Source organism: Primulina eburnea, chromosome 11 (genome assembly GCF_022965805.1).
Source record: "Primulina eburnea isolate SZY01 chromosome 11, ASM2296580v1, whole genome shotgun sequence".
Classification (NCBI taxonomy): domain Eukaryota; kingdom Viridiplantae; phylum Streptophyta; class Magnoliopsida; order Lamiales; family Gesneriaceae; genus Primulina; species Primulina eburnea.
This window is the reverse complement of record NC_133111.1, coordinates 21,638,605-21,650,495: the sequence shown is the minus strand read 5'-3', so window position 1 is coordinate 21,650,495 and position 11,891 is coordinate 21,638,605.

Sequence of the window (11,891 nt, the reverse complement as noted above, 5' to 3'; positions counted from 1 at the left end):
AATGAAATATGGTGCTATGTTTTCATCAATAAGATACTAACAATGTACATATAGCAATAATCAATGGGAAGTATTTGAAATCATAATATTACTCATGTATTACTTCAAGAACATGCCAACTTACTGTCCAATCGTACGAATACGTGTTTGAGACGATGTTTCTCGCTCCTATACTGTCAAATATATCAATAATTCAGTTACTATTGTTTAGACTAGGTGAAAATCACTCCTCTACATGTAGAACAACTAAAAGAGAAGAAAGCTTACACTTCTATGATGTTCTTGTGATGGAGAACTAAGATCTATCTTCAAATTGATGAAGGAAAGGAAGAAGAGAGCTTTTGGAGGAAGAGTTTCTTGGTTTACTTCGTGCTTTTGCTGATAAAGGAGGGGAAGAACTAAAGAAATGATTCAGAAAGTCGAAACTTATCTTCTTATATGCAAGGCGGCGCTCGGGCGGTCATAAATTACCGCTCGAGCGCGGCACTTTCGGTCCGAAACAAAAATTCCAGAACCATTGGCGCTCGGTGGGTAATTTCTTACCGCTCGGGCGCCACCTATTCTGTTTCTGCGCACTGCTTCATCAAAGATCGCTCCAGAAACGTCTCTTCCGTTCATAATCTGGAAAGGTGGTAAACTAGGAAGTTGTAGCTCTATGTCTTGGCTTGAATCCCCCACTAGTTTCATGTCATTTGGAGGTCTGAGTAAATATTTATGACCATTCTCCCAACATGTATCATTGAAGGAGTGACGATGCACACAACTCACTTCGGGGAGCTTTTGGCTTGTCTTCCACAATGATTTGGACAAAACTCAAAATAAGAAAGTTGTAACATTATATCTTAGCTTTCTAATGGTTAAGGCCTCACACAATTTGGATTAATATTCAAATCATTATTGTAAAACCCGTACGAACTACCATATTTACATCTCATTTCCCACAACTTCCATTAAACTATCATCACCTTCACATCTTACTCTACTATTTAGACATATATTCCTTCTCAATATACCATGGGCAATATAAAAGTCATGTTCAATCTCAATATCGATACCTGAATCATCATGTGGAATCTAACGAGCTAAATAACTACATAATAAACGACATAAACGCATTATTATCATTTGTACGAGTAACCGGGCATTACAATTCTCCCCTCCTTCAAAGAATTTCGTCCTCGAAATTTGACGTACCTTATAGTTCAGGATATCTCTATTGGATCTCGTCTTCTCGCTCCCAAGTTGCTTCTTCAATCGCACGATTGCGCCATAATAATTTCACCAAGGGTATTTCCTTGCCTCGTAACACTTTTGATTTCCAATCGAGGATTTGGACCGGTCGTTCTTCATATGAGAGATTCGATGCAAGCTCCAATGGTTCATAATGAAGAACGTGAAAAGGATTGGCCAAATACTTTCGTAGCAAGGAAACGTGAAAAACATTGTGAATATTTGACAAGTTCGGAGGTAAAGCAACTCGGTAGGCTCTGTCTCCTATTCTTTCCAAGATTTCAAATGGACCGATATATCTTGGACTCAATTTTCCTTTCTTGCCAAAACGTAAAATGCCCTTCAATAGTGATATCTTTACAAATACATGGTCACCAATCTGGAATTCCAATCGACGACGTCTCACATCAGCATAGCTTTTCTGTCGACTATGGGCAGTGTGCATTCTTTCTCTGATCTTGGTTACCAATTCACCTGTCTGTTGTACCTATTCAGGGCCTAATAATTTCCTTTCTCCTATTTCATCCCAATGTACTGGAGATCGACATTTTCTACCATATAATGCAGTATATGGTGCCATTCCAATGCTTGATTGGTAGCTATTGTTATATGTAAACTCAGCCAACGGTAGTTTACTGTCCCAACTACCTGGGAAGTCAATAGTACATGCCCTCAACATATCTTCTAAGATCTGATTCACTCGTTCTGATTGTCCATCAGTTTGAGGGTGGAATGCTGTGCTGAATGACAATCGAGTTCCCATAGCATGATGCAAGCTTTTCCAAAATGCAGATGTAAATTTGGGATCTCGATCTGATACAATGGACACTGGGATGCCATGAAGCCTCACTATCTCTTTGATGTATTCTTCAGCATATTGATTCATCGTGTATGTGGTCTTCACCGGAAGAAAGTGAGCTGATTTTGTAAGTTGATCTACAATAACCCATATAGCATTGAATCCTCTTTGTGTTCTTGGAAAACCAAGGATGAAATCCATTGTAATATGCTCCCATTTCCATTCAGGAATGGGTAGTGGTTTCAGAAGTCCTGCTGGTCTTTGATGTTCAGTCTTGACCTGTTGACAAGTTAGACATTGTGCAACAAATTGAGCAATGTTCTTTTTCATACCTGGCCACCAAAATATTGGTTTCAAATCCTTGTACATTTTTGTGCCTCCTGGATGGATCGAATAAGGGGTAGCATGAGCATCAATACGAATGTCGGTTCTGATCGTTCCTTGCTTTGGCACACACAATCTCCCTCGATATGTCCATATTCCTTCCCCATTCAATTCAAAGTTCAAATTTCTTTTTTCTTCATCTCGCTGCCTCAATTGCTGTAATTCATTATCTGCATTTTGTTCGACCTTAATCCTGTCTGCAAGCGTTGGTCGAATCATGAGGGATTATAACTGGATTACAGCCCCTTTTGGAATAACATCAATCTTCAGGTTCTGTAAATCCCATAAAATTTGTTCTTGTATTTGCATTGCAGCAATAGAACTGGACTTTCGACTTAATGCATCCGCAACAACATTGGCTTTACCTGGATGATAGTTAATAACACAATCATAATCGTGAATTGGATAACGAGTCTCATGTGGTTTAAGCTGTCTTGAGGCATAGGCAATAACATGCCCTCGTTGCATCAGCACACATCCCAACCCTCTGTGAGAAGCGTCGCAATAAACCACAAAATCACCAGTACCGGAGGGAATAGTCAACACCGGTGCACTGGTCAACCTCTTCTTCAACTCCAGAAAACTGGTCTCATATTCTTCAGACCAAACAAATGGAGCATTTTTCTGAGTCAGCTGAGTAATTGGTTTAGCTATACTCGAGAAATCTTTAATGAAACGACGGTAGTATCCCGCTAAACCCATAAAACTGGGAATTTCAGGTACTGATGTCGGTCTTGGCCAAGAAATCACGGCTTCCACTTTACTGGGATCAACTGATATACCATCTCCTGATATAATATGACCCAGAAATACTACCTGTCTTAGCCAAAACTCACATTTCGACAGTTTAGCATATAACTTCTCAGCCCTTAGAATTCACAACACAGTTCTTAAATGCTCAGCATGCTCACTCGTATTCTTTGAATAAATCAAAATATCATCGATGAAAATAATCACAAAATCATCGAGATATTTCTGGAAGATAAGGTTCATCAATCCCATGAATACAGCTGGAGCATTCGTCAGACCAAACGGCATGACAATAAATTCATAGTGCCCATACCTGGTTCTGAATGCTGTCTTTGAGATATCAGAATCTCTGACTCTTAGCTGATGATATCCCGATCTCAAATCGATCTTGGAATATACTGAAGAACCCTGCAACTGATCGAATAAATCATCTATACGAGGCAAAGGATATTTATTCTTTACCGTTGCCTTGTTCAGTTGCCGATAGTCGATGCAGAGTCTCATCGAACCATCTTTCTTCCTTACAAACAATACTGGAGCACCCCAAGGAGACACACTCGGTCTGATGTACCCCTTGGCCAGTAAAACTTCCAGCTGATCCTTCAATTCTTTCAGTTCCACTGGTGCCATTCTGTACGGAGCTCTAGAAATCGGTACTGTACCTGGCATCAGTTCAATGCTGAAGTCTATCTCTCTAACTGGAGGTAACCCCGGGATCTCATCTGGGAAGACGTCAGCAAACTCACGTACCACTGGCAGATCTGCCAATGCTGGACTCGACTTCAGTAAATCTACTGAATATACAAGGAACCCTTCTGCTCCTTTCTGTAACAATCGAGTCATAGATAATACGGATACTAAAGGAATTCTCGATCTAGAACCCTTACCGTAAAATTTCCACTCTTCAGCCATATCTGGTCTGAATCTCACTATCTTGTAGAAACAATCAACTATCGCTCTGTACTTGGTTAGCATATCAACACCGATAATACAATCAAAATCTGACAACCCAAGTACGATGCAATCTAACTCAATCTCATGCCCGTCATACTGTAGTACACAATGGTTAACCGAATTCACGGATATCAAACCCATCCCCAACGGAGAAGAGACAGACACTACAGTAGCTAACGACTCTACAGGCAATGCATGACTCAATGCAAATCGTTCAGAAATAAATGTGTGTGAAACACCGGTATCAATTAATACGTAAGCAGGATAACCACATAAAGAACAGTTACCTGCCACAACGTCATCTGGTGCTTCCTGGGCCTGCTCCTCTGTCAAAGCGAAGACTCTGGCCTGCTGTCTCGGAGGCTGACCAACTGTCTGGCTTCCTCCTGGCCTCTGCTGTGACTGAGCTGGCGCTGGCTGGAATGTATGAACAGCAGCGGATCGTCTCTCAGTCTGTGCTGCTGATCCCGATGACTCGGCCCCCTGAGTTCTTTGGGAACCCCTCTGGGGACACACTTTAGCAAAGTGCCCCGGCTGTTTACAGACATTGCAACTACCAGTCACTCCCTGGCATTGCTCGGTAGCATGTATTCCTCCGCAAGTCTTGCAATAAACTCCAGTGTAACTCTGGCTCAGTCTGGAACCACCGGAGCTGGAAGAACTACTGCCAGATTTCTTGAATTGTTTTCCCCTGGCTTTCAAAAATTCCTTCTTTCCTCCACTACTGCTGCCACTCTCAAATCTGGGAGTTGGTTGCTGTGGTCTCGGTGCTGGAGGCACCAATGAAGCCCCTTTCTGTCTCATCATACCGGCTTCTGCTCCCTTGGCTCTGTTCAGGGCATCAGTAAAATTATCCGGTCGCCCTGTGTTCACCAATGTGAAAATATCTAGCTTCTTCGCTGTCAGCCACATGTGGAGCAAATTTCAGCAAGGAGGAGAACTTGGACACGTATTCTTCTATGTTCATCGGTCCTTGCTTTAGATTGGCAAACTCTGCCCCCTTATCCTTCCGGTACGACACTGGAAAGAATTGTTGATAAAATTCAGTTCTAAATATATTCCAGGTAATCATCGTACCTCTATGCTCCATCGCTCTCTTTCTCGTGATCCACCAGTCCTTAGCAACATCGTGCAGCTGATGTCCAATCAATTTCACTCTCTTCTCATCCGTATACTCCAAGGATTCGAACAACATCTCTATATCATCGAGCCAACTCTCCCACTCTACAGTGTTCTCTGTGCCTTTCAAGGTCGGCGGATGAAATGACTGAAAACGTTTCAATAACGTTTCCATTGGGGTCTGTGTGACATCCATTGGAGTATTTGATGTACTTCCCTGTTCTGGTACTCGTCTCGGAGGCATATCTAATAATCAAATAGATTAGTAACAGATACAACAATTCTGTTTCAATCCTCCTCTAATCATCTTACTGCTGATCTAGAATCAGTACTGATCCAATCTCAATAAAACATATTACTATATCAAATCAGATAAACAAGTAACATGTAATAAAGCAGTAGGACATGCTAGCATTCAAAAGCAGGAAAGAAAACCTCAGTCTACCCCGCTCACTAGCCTCTTCTATCTAAATCTAAAGGATCTATGGCTCTGATACCACCTGTTGTGGGGACCCGGACGCTAATCATGTTCTTAATCGTCATTGGGACTAAATCAATTATAATAAACAAGGTCTAATTTTTTTTTTTTTAAATGCGGAAGGTAATGGAATCAAACTACTATACATATCAGTATAAAAGTATCACTCTGATAAAATATACAATCATACATACTCAGGTTCAACAACTACTATCAAGTGTTTAAACCCTATCTCTAGTCCAAGTCCGGAATCACCACTCTAATCTCGATCTGTCCTCATCTCTGTGACCCTGTACCTATCCAACCTGTTGTCATGCACACATACAAACAAGACAACAGCCGGATAACTCCGGTGAGATATAAATATCCCAGTATAAACAATGTACTACATGCAATCATATAAAACATATATAAAAGCAGAAACAAACATCGAAGCATGTATCTAATCTGACTACATGAATCCATGACTCGTGATCTAATCTTATCTTATCTCAAATCTAGGGATCCCAATCTAATTTAGACTTTGGTATGCTGTATCGAATGTGTCTGAGATAGACGTCGATCTACATCTGAAGCTCTTCGATACACCGTAAGTCTAGAGTCTTATCGGTTCTGAGAAAGACTCGGCGGTTCTGCCCTAGCTAGGCTGTCTGCCCTAGACTCGGACTCTGACTCTGTTCTAAGTCAATACATTAACATATCAATCTGATAAAATGCAAATATCAATGCAATAAAATAAAGTATGTGATTTAGGGAAACTCAAGTCAAACCTCACTTGAGTTGTGCAATCCCAACTCAACATTAATTTATACCTTTCTTGATGTCGTTCTGATACAATCAAAGTCTTGATTCAACGTCTGTCACTGTTCAATCTGGCAACGACAATATCAATATTCTGTATCAATATTCAAATCAAATCACAACATCTCTGTTTTATCAAATTCTGGCGGTACAACAGCACAATCTTGCGATACTGATAATACTATATCAGTCTATATCAATTCCAATCATTTACAATCAACCACCGTGCAAATCTGATATCAATTCTAGTCAATTTCATTCTGAAAATCATACCAACTCCATATTCAGTCCGTATCTTAATCTGACTTCGATTCTACGCTGTCTAACATGTCCAGAACAACATATATGACGTGTATTCAATTCTAACAACATCATAATTTCAAAACATGTTAAAACGTAGTAAAAATTACGTCCAGTTGTAGCCTACGTTGCTAGGAACTCGGTACCGAAGTCGGATTTAAAATCTAACGGACGGATTGAAATAAAAAGGCGTGAGGATTTTCACGGAGATTTCTCGTTCCTTCTCTTTCTTCCTTATTCTGAATTCTGAGGAATAATTTATATATATATATCCACTTTGCATGTCCAAGCTACGTGTTTACTTTTCGTGACTTTCGGTCGGCGCTCGAGCGGTGCAAAACTGCCGCTCGAGCGCGGCAGTTTCTTTCCAACAATTTCTGAAGGCACCCTTGGCGCTCGGGCGGTCAAAATATACCGCCCGGGCGCCGAACTTTCTGCCCGCGACGAATATTACAGCAACATTGGCGCTCGGGCGGTCGATCTTTACCGCTCGGGCGCCAACAATTCTGTCCGAGAAGTTATATACTTCATATGCTTGGTTTAATTCGATCTCGTAATGGCCCGGCTATAATCACATCAATTTAACTTCAATAATCTCGTGTTAATATAATTAAAATCTCATATTAACAGAATCAAGATCTTGGCCCTTACACATTCTGTCACGCCCCGAGCCCGAGCCCGCGGCTGCGTGACTGCACACAATGGGCCCCTATAGCAACTACTTCGTATTCGTCCTCGCTTTACGAAAATGATTAACCCAAGTTGCTATAGAAGTCCATTGTAGCCCTTTATAAACTCATTTTAAATCTTTAATTTTTCAGATGTGGGACAAGGGTATCACAGATAGATCCTTTAGACTAATATAGAAACTAGTGTGCTGGGTAGAAAGAGTTTCTTTCTTTGCTTTTGCTTGCTAGCATGTGTCACTGCTTCATATAATACATGTCTACCTAATTTATCCGATTTTGATATGGTAATGTGTCTTAATAAGAAAGAATCAGAACCGATTCTTGATCAGCAGTAATATGATCAGAGGAGGACTGAAACAGATATGTTGTATTGGGTTACTAATTCTTTTGGTAATCAGATGTACCTCCTCGAAGAATTCGAGAACCGGGTAGTACTTCGAGTTATCAGATGGATGTGTCAGGAACTATGATGGAAACACAGTTGAAGAGGTTTCAGTCGTTTCAACCGCCGATTCTGAAGGGTACTGAGACGCCAGTTGATTGTGAGAATTGGCTAGATGACAAAGAAATGCTATTTGAATTTCTTGGTTTCAAGATGATTGTAGAGTTAAACTGATTGGGAACCAGTTACGGGAATTCGCAAGGATTGGGTGGCTGGTAACCAAAGAAGCCTTAGAATAGCGTGGTCCAGTGATTACCTGGAAAATTTTTGAAGTTGACTTTTGTCAAATATTCTTCCCCGTATCATACAGACAGGATAAAGGTGCAGAGTTTGAAAATCTAAGACAGGGTCAGTTGAATGTTGATGAGTATATGGCCCAGTTCTTCACCTTGCTAGTTTTGCCCCTCTCGTGGCTAGGAATGATGCAACTGTATTTGATCAGTTCATCCGGGGATTGAATCCGGAGATACGTACATTGGTAAATGTGAAACAACCGAATAACTTTGCTGATACTCTGAACAGAGCTAGAGGAGCAGAAACAGCTCTGATGAGACAAAAGGAAGCTTTGTATGTTCTTCCAGCACCGAGACCACGACAGTTGCATCCCAGAATCGAGATTGGAGGCAGCAGTGGTGGAAAGAAAGAACAGTTGAAAGCTCAAAAGAAGCAGTTCAAGAAGTTAGGGAGCGGTTCATCTAGCTCCAATGGTTCTAGCCCGAGTTCTACTGGAGTTTATTGCAGAACCTGTGGAGGGAGACATCCCACAGAGCAATGCCAAGGAGTATTTGGTAGTTGTCGTATCTGCAGACAACATGGACACTTTGCTAGGGTTTTTCCACAGAGAGGTTCCCGAAGATTTCAAAGAGCAGAATCATCTGGTGGGAGTGACCGAGGAACAGACCCAAGAGGCACTTGATGATATATTGACAGGTAACTGTTCTTTTATGATTATGTTACGTACATATTAAGAGATATTGATACATCTTATACACGATTTTGTATGAATTGCATTGAGACATGCTTTAGCTGTTGGGTCTATAACTACTGCAATATTTATCTTTTTACCTTTTGGGGGAAAAGGTTGACATCAGTGAATTCTGTGAAACATCGTATACTGCAGTAAGATGAGAATGAAATCGAGATAGAATGTGTTTTACTTGTGTTGTCTGATTTTGAATGCATTATTGATATTGATATGCTGATCAAGTACAGAGTTATTGTGGATTCTTTCCAAGAGATGGTAAGATTCAGACCAGATATGGCTGATGAGTAGAAATTCTACGGTGAGGGTTCTTGATCAAGAATTCCTTTGATATCCGTATTGTCTGTGACTCGATGGTTACATAAAGGATCAGATGGAATCCTTATGTATCCAGTAGATATACAGAAATCGAGCCTAGCATTGGCAGATTTGCCAATGATGTATGAGTTGCTGAAAGAATTGGGAAAAAATCAGTTAAAAGAGTGCTGACCGAGAGTTACATCGGATTGAGTGTTTCTCTTTGAAATACTTCAGTTCGGTATATAGGTTGATGAACCTTATATCTAAAAGTATTCTGATGATTTTATGCTCGTTGTATCTATGATATCGTGATGTATTTGCATCGTATGACTGATTAAATCGAACAATTGAAAATTGTATTGAATTATCTGAAAACTGAAATTGTTGTATACAGAAATTGTTCAGATATGAATCTTGATTGAAACAAACTGTATTTGTGTAATGTGATATCCAAAGACAGTATATCGATTGATCTTAACTGTAAGGCCTGAGAATTAATAATCTTTATTGACGCGATAATTGAGGATATGAGAATACATGTCATGTCATGAGGAGCATGACGAAATGCCAAGATTTTGACTCTGTTAATCCGGAATTATGAAATTTTAGTTGAGGTAACTATAGTAGGACCATATTGAGACGAGAAAGGGCAAAACTTTGCATTTCACAAGTTTCGGGCAGAACTAGTGGCGCCCGAGCGGTAGAAAGTGACCGCCCGAGCGCCAATGCTCAATAGGAAGATGTTCGGGCAGAAGGTGTGGCGCTCGGGCGGTAATTTTTGACCGCCCGAGCGCCAGAAACTCGCATGACGGGCAGAACCTTCCGCGCCCGGGCGGTAGATTGTGACCGCCCGAGCGCCAAGGAGCATTACGGAAATGCTGGGACAGAAAGTGCCGCGCTCGAGCGGTACTTTCTTACCGCCCGAGCGCCGACCCAATTTCAGGAAAAATGACACGTTTTGTTTTCATGCAAGTGGAGATATATATATGTTTCTCCTTCAGAATTCAGTAAGAACGAAGGAAGGGAATCGAAAATCTTTCAGAAAATTCTTACGCCTTTTTGGTTCAATCCGTCCGTCAGATTTTAAATCCGACTTCGGTACCGTGTTCCTATCGTTGTAGGCTACACGTGGACGTAAGTTTTACCATGTTTTGACATGTCTTGAAATTATGTTGTTGAAGGAATCAGATATGATTCATATATGTTGTTTCTGGCATGTTAGACATCGTATAATTGTAAACGGATTTAAGAACGGACACCGTATAGAATTATTATGATTTTTCAAGCATGTGTATTGTTGGGAGATGCAGATTATGGGGAAATTAGGAGTGTGTTCTTGATGTATTGGATTGTAGAGAATATACTGATTTTGGTTAAGTTATTGGTATCGAGAATTACGTCGTTTTGTCGTTAAAAATTGATACCGATATTGATTATTGATAGTATATGTATCAACATTGCCATTTCAGATTGATATCGGTAAAATTTGTCTTCGAGACTTCGACTACGACCGAGTGGTGCGACGAAAGGTATAAGCCATGTTTTGTTTGGGGAGATGTAACTCAACTAAGATATTATTTGAGTTTCCCAACCAAAATCACATACTAGTATTATTAGATATATTGTAACATGTTTATGAATTGTGTATAGTATTATATTCAATCTTATAACATGTTTATGCTTTGATTTCAGAATTGTATTCAAGCATGTATGATCAGTGTGATATTCAGATATGAATATGATTATACTTTGTTTACATATTGATATTCATTGCATTTAAGATAGGAGAGTCGTTGACAGCCATTGTCAACTATCTAGATGTTCGGTGTATCTCAGCTTAGGAGCAGCCATGACTCCTATTGCAGCCATAGATACAGCTCAGACCGAAGTCTAGGAATAAGACGTACAGTCATCCCGAGTGGGAGGGTAGGTGACAGCCATTGACGTCTTATTCATACGGGATCCCTAGAGTTCTAGTCGAGTCGAGTCCAGACATGGTTTGATTCGTATTGCATTGCATGTGCATATAATGTCATTCATGATAGCATGTTTCATGTTTACTTGATTATATGCATGTATACATGTTTATACTGGGATTTGTTCTCACCGGTTTTCCGGCTGTTGTTGTGTCTGTATGTGTGCACGACGACAGGTGGGGCAGGATCTGGGTCACGCAGAGGATGAGAGACAGGTATAGCGTGGTGATCACGGGCATAGCAAATGGCTAGTAGTTGTACTTTGTTATGTACTGTAGTTGAACACTGGATTGTTGAGTACGTACCAGACGGGATATGTATGTTATGTGTTCATGTTGTAATTAAATAAAAATATGATGCTTATTTATATGCATTTGAGTTAATGTAAAAGCAAAAATTTGACCCACTTTTTATATTAATGATCCATTTAAATCCCAAAGAAAAGAGTTAGAGCCCGGGTCCCCACAACAGGTGGTATCAGAGCCGTAGGTTCTGTAGACTGAGATAGAGTAGAATGAGCGGGGTAGATCGAGTCATCTTCCTTGCTTATGCTGTGCTAGCATGTTTATTGCTTTCGTTATTACATGTTGTTTATTATCTGATTGATTACAGCGTGTAATAAACTGAATCAGAACCGATTCTAGATCAGAGGTAAATGATCAGAGGAGGACTGAAACAGTTGTATAG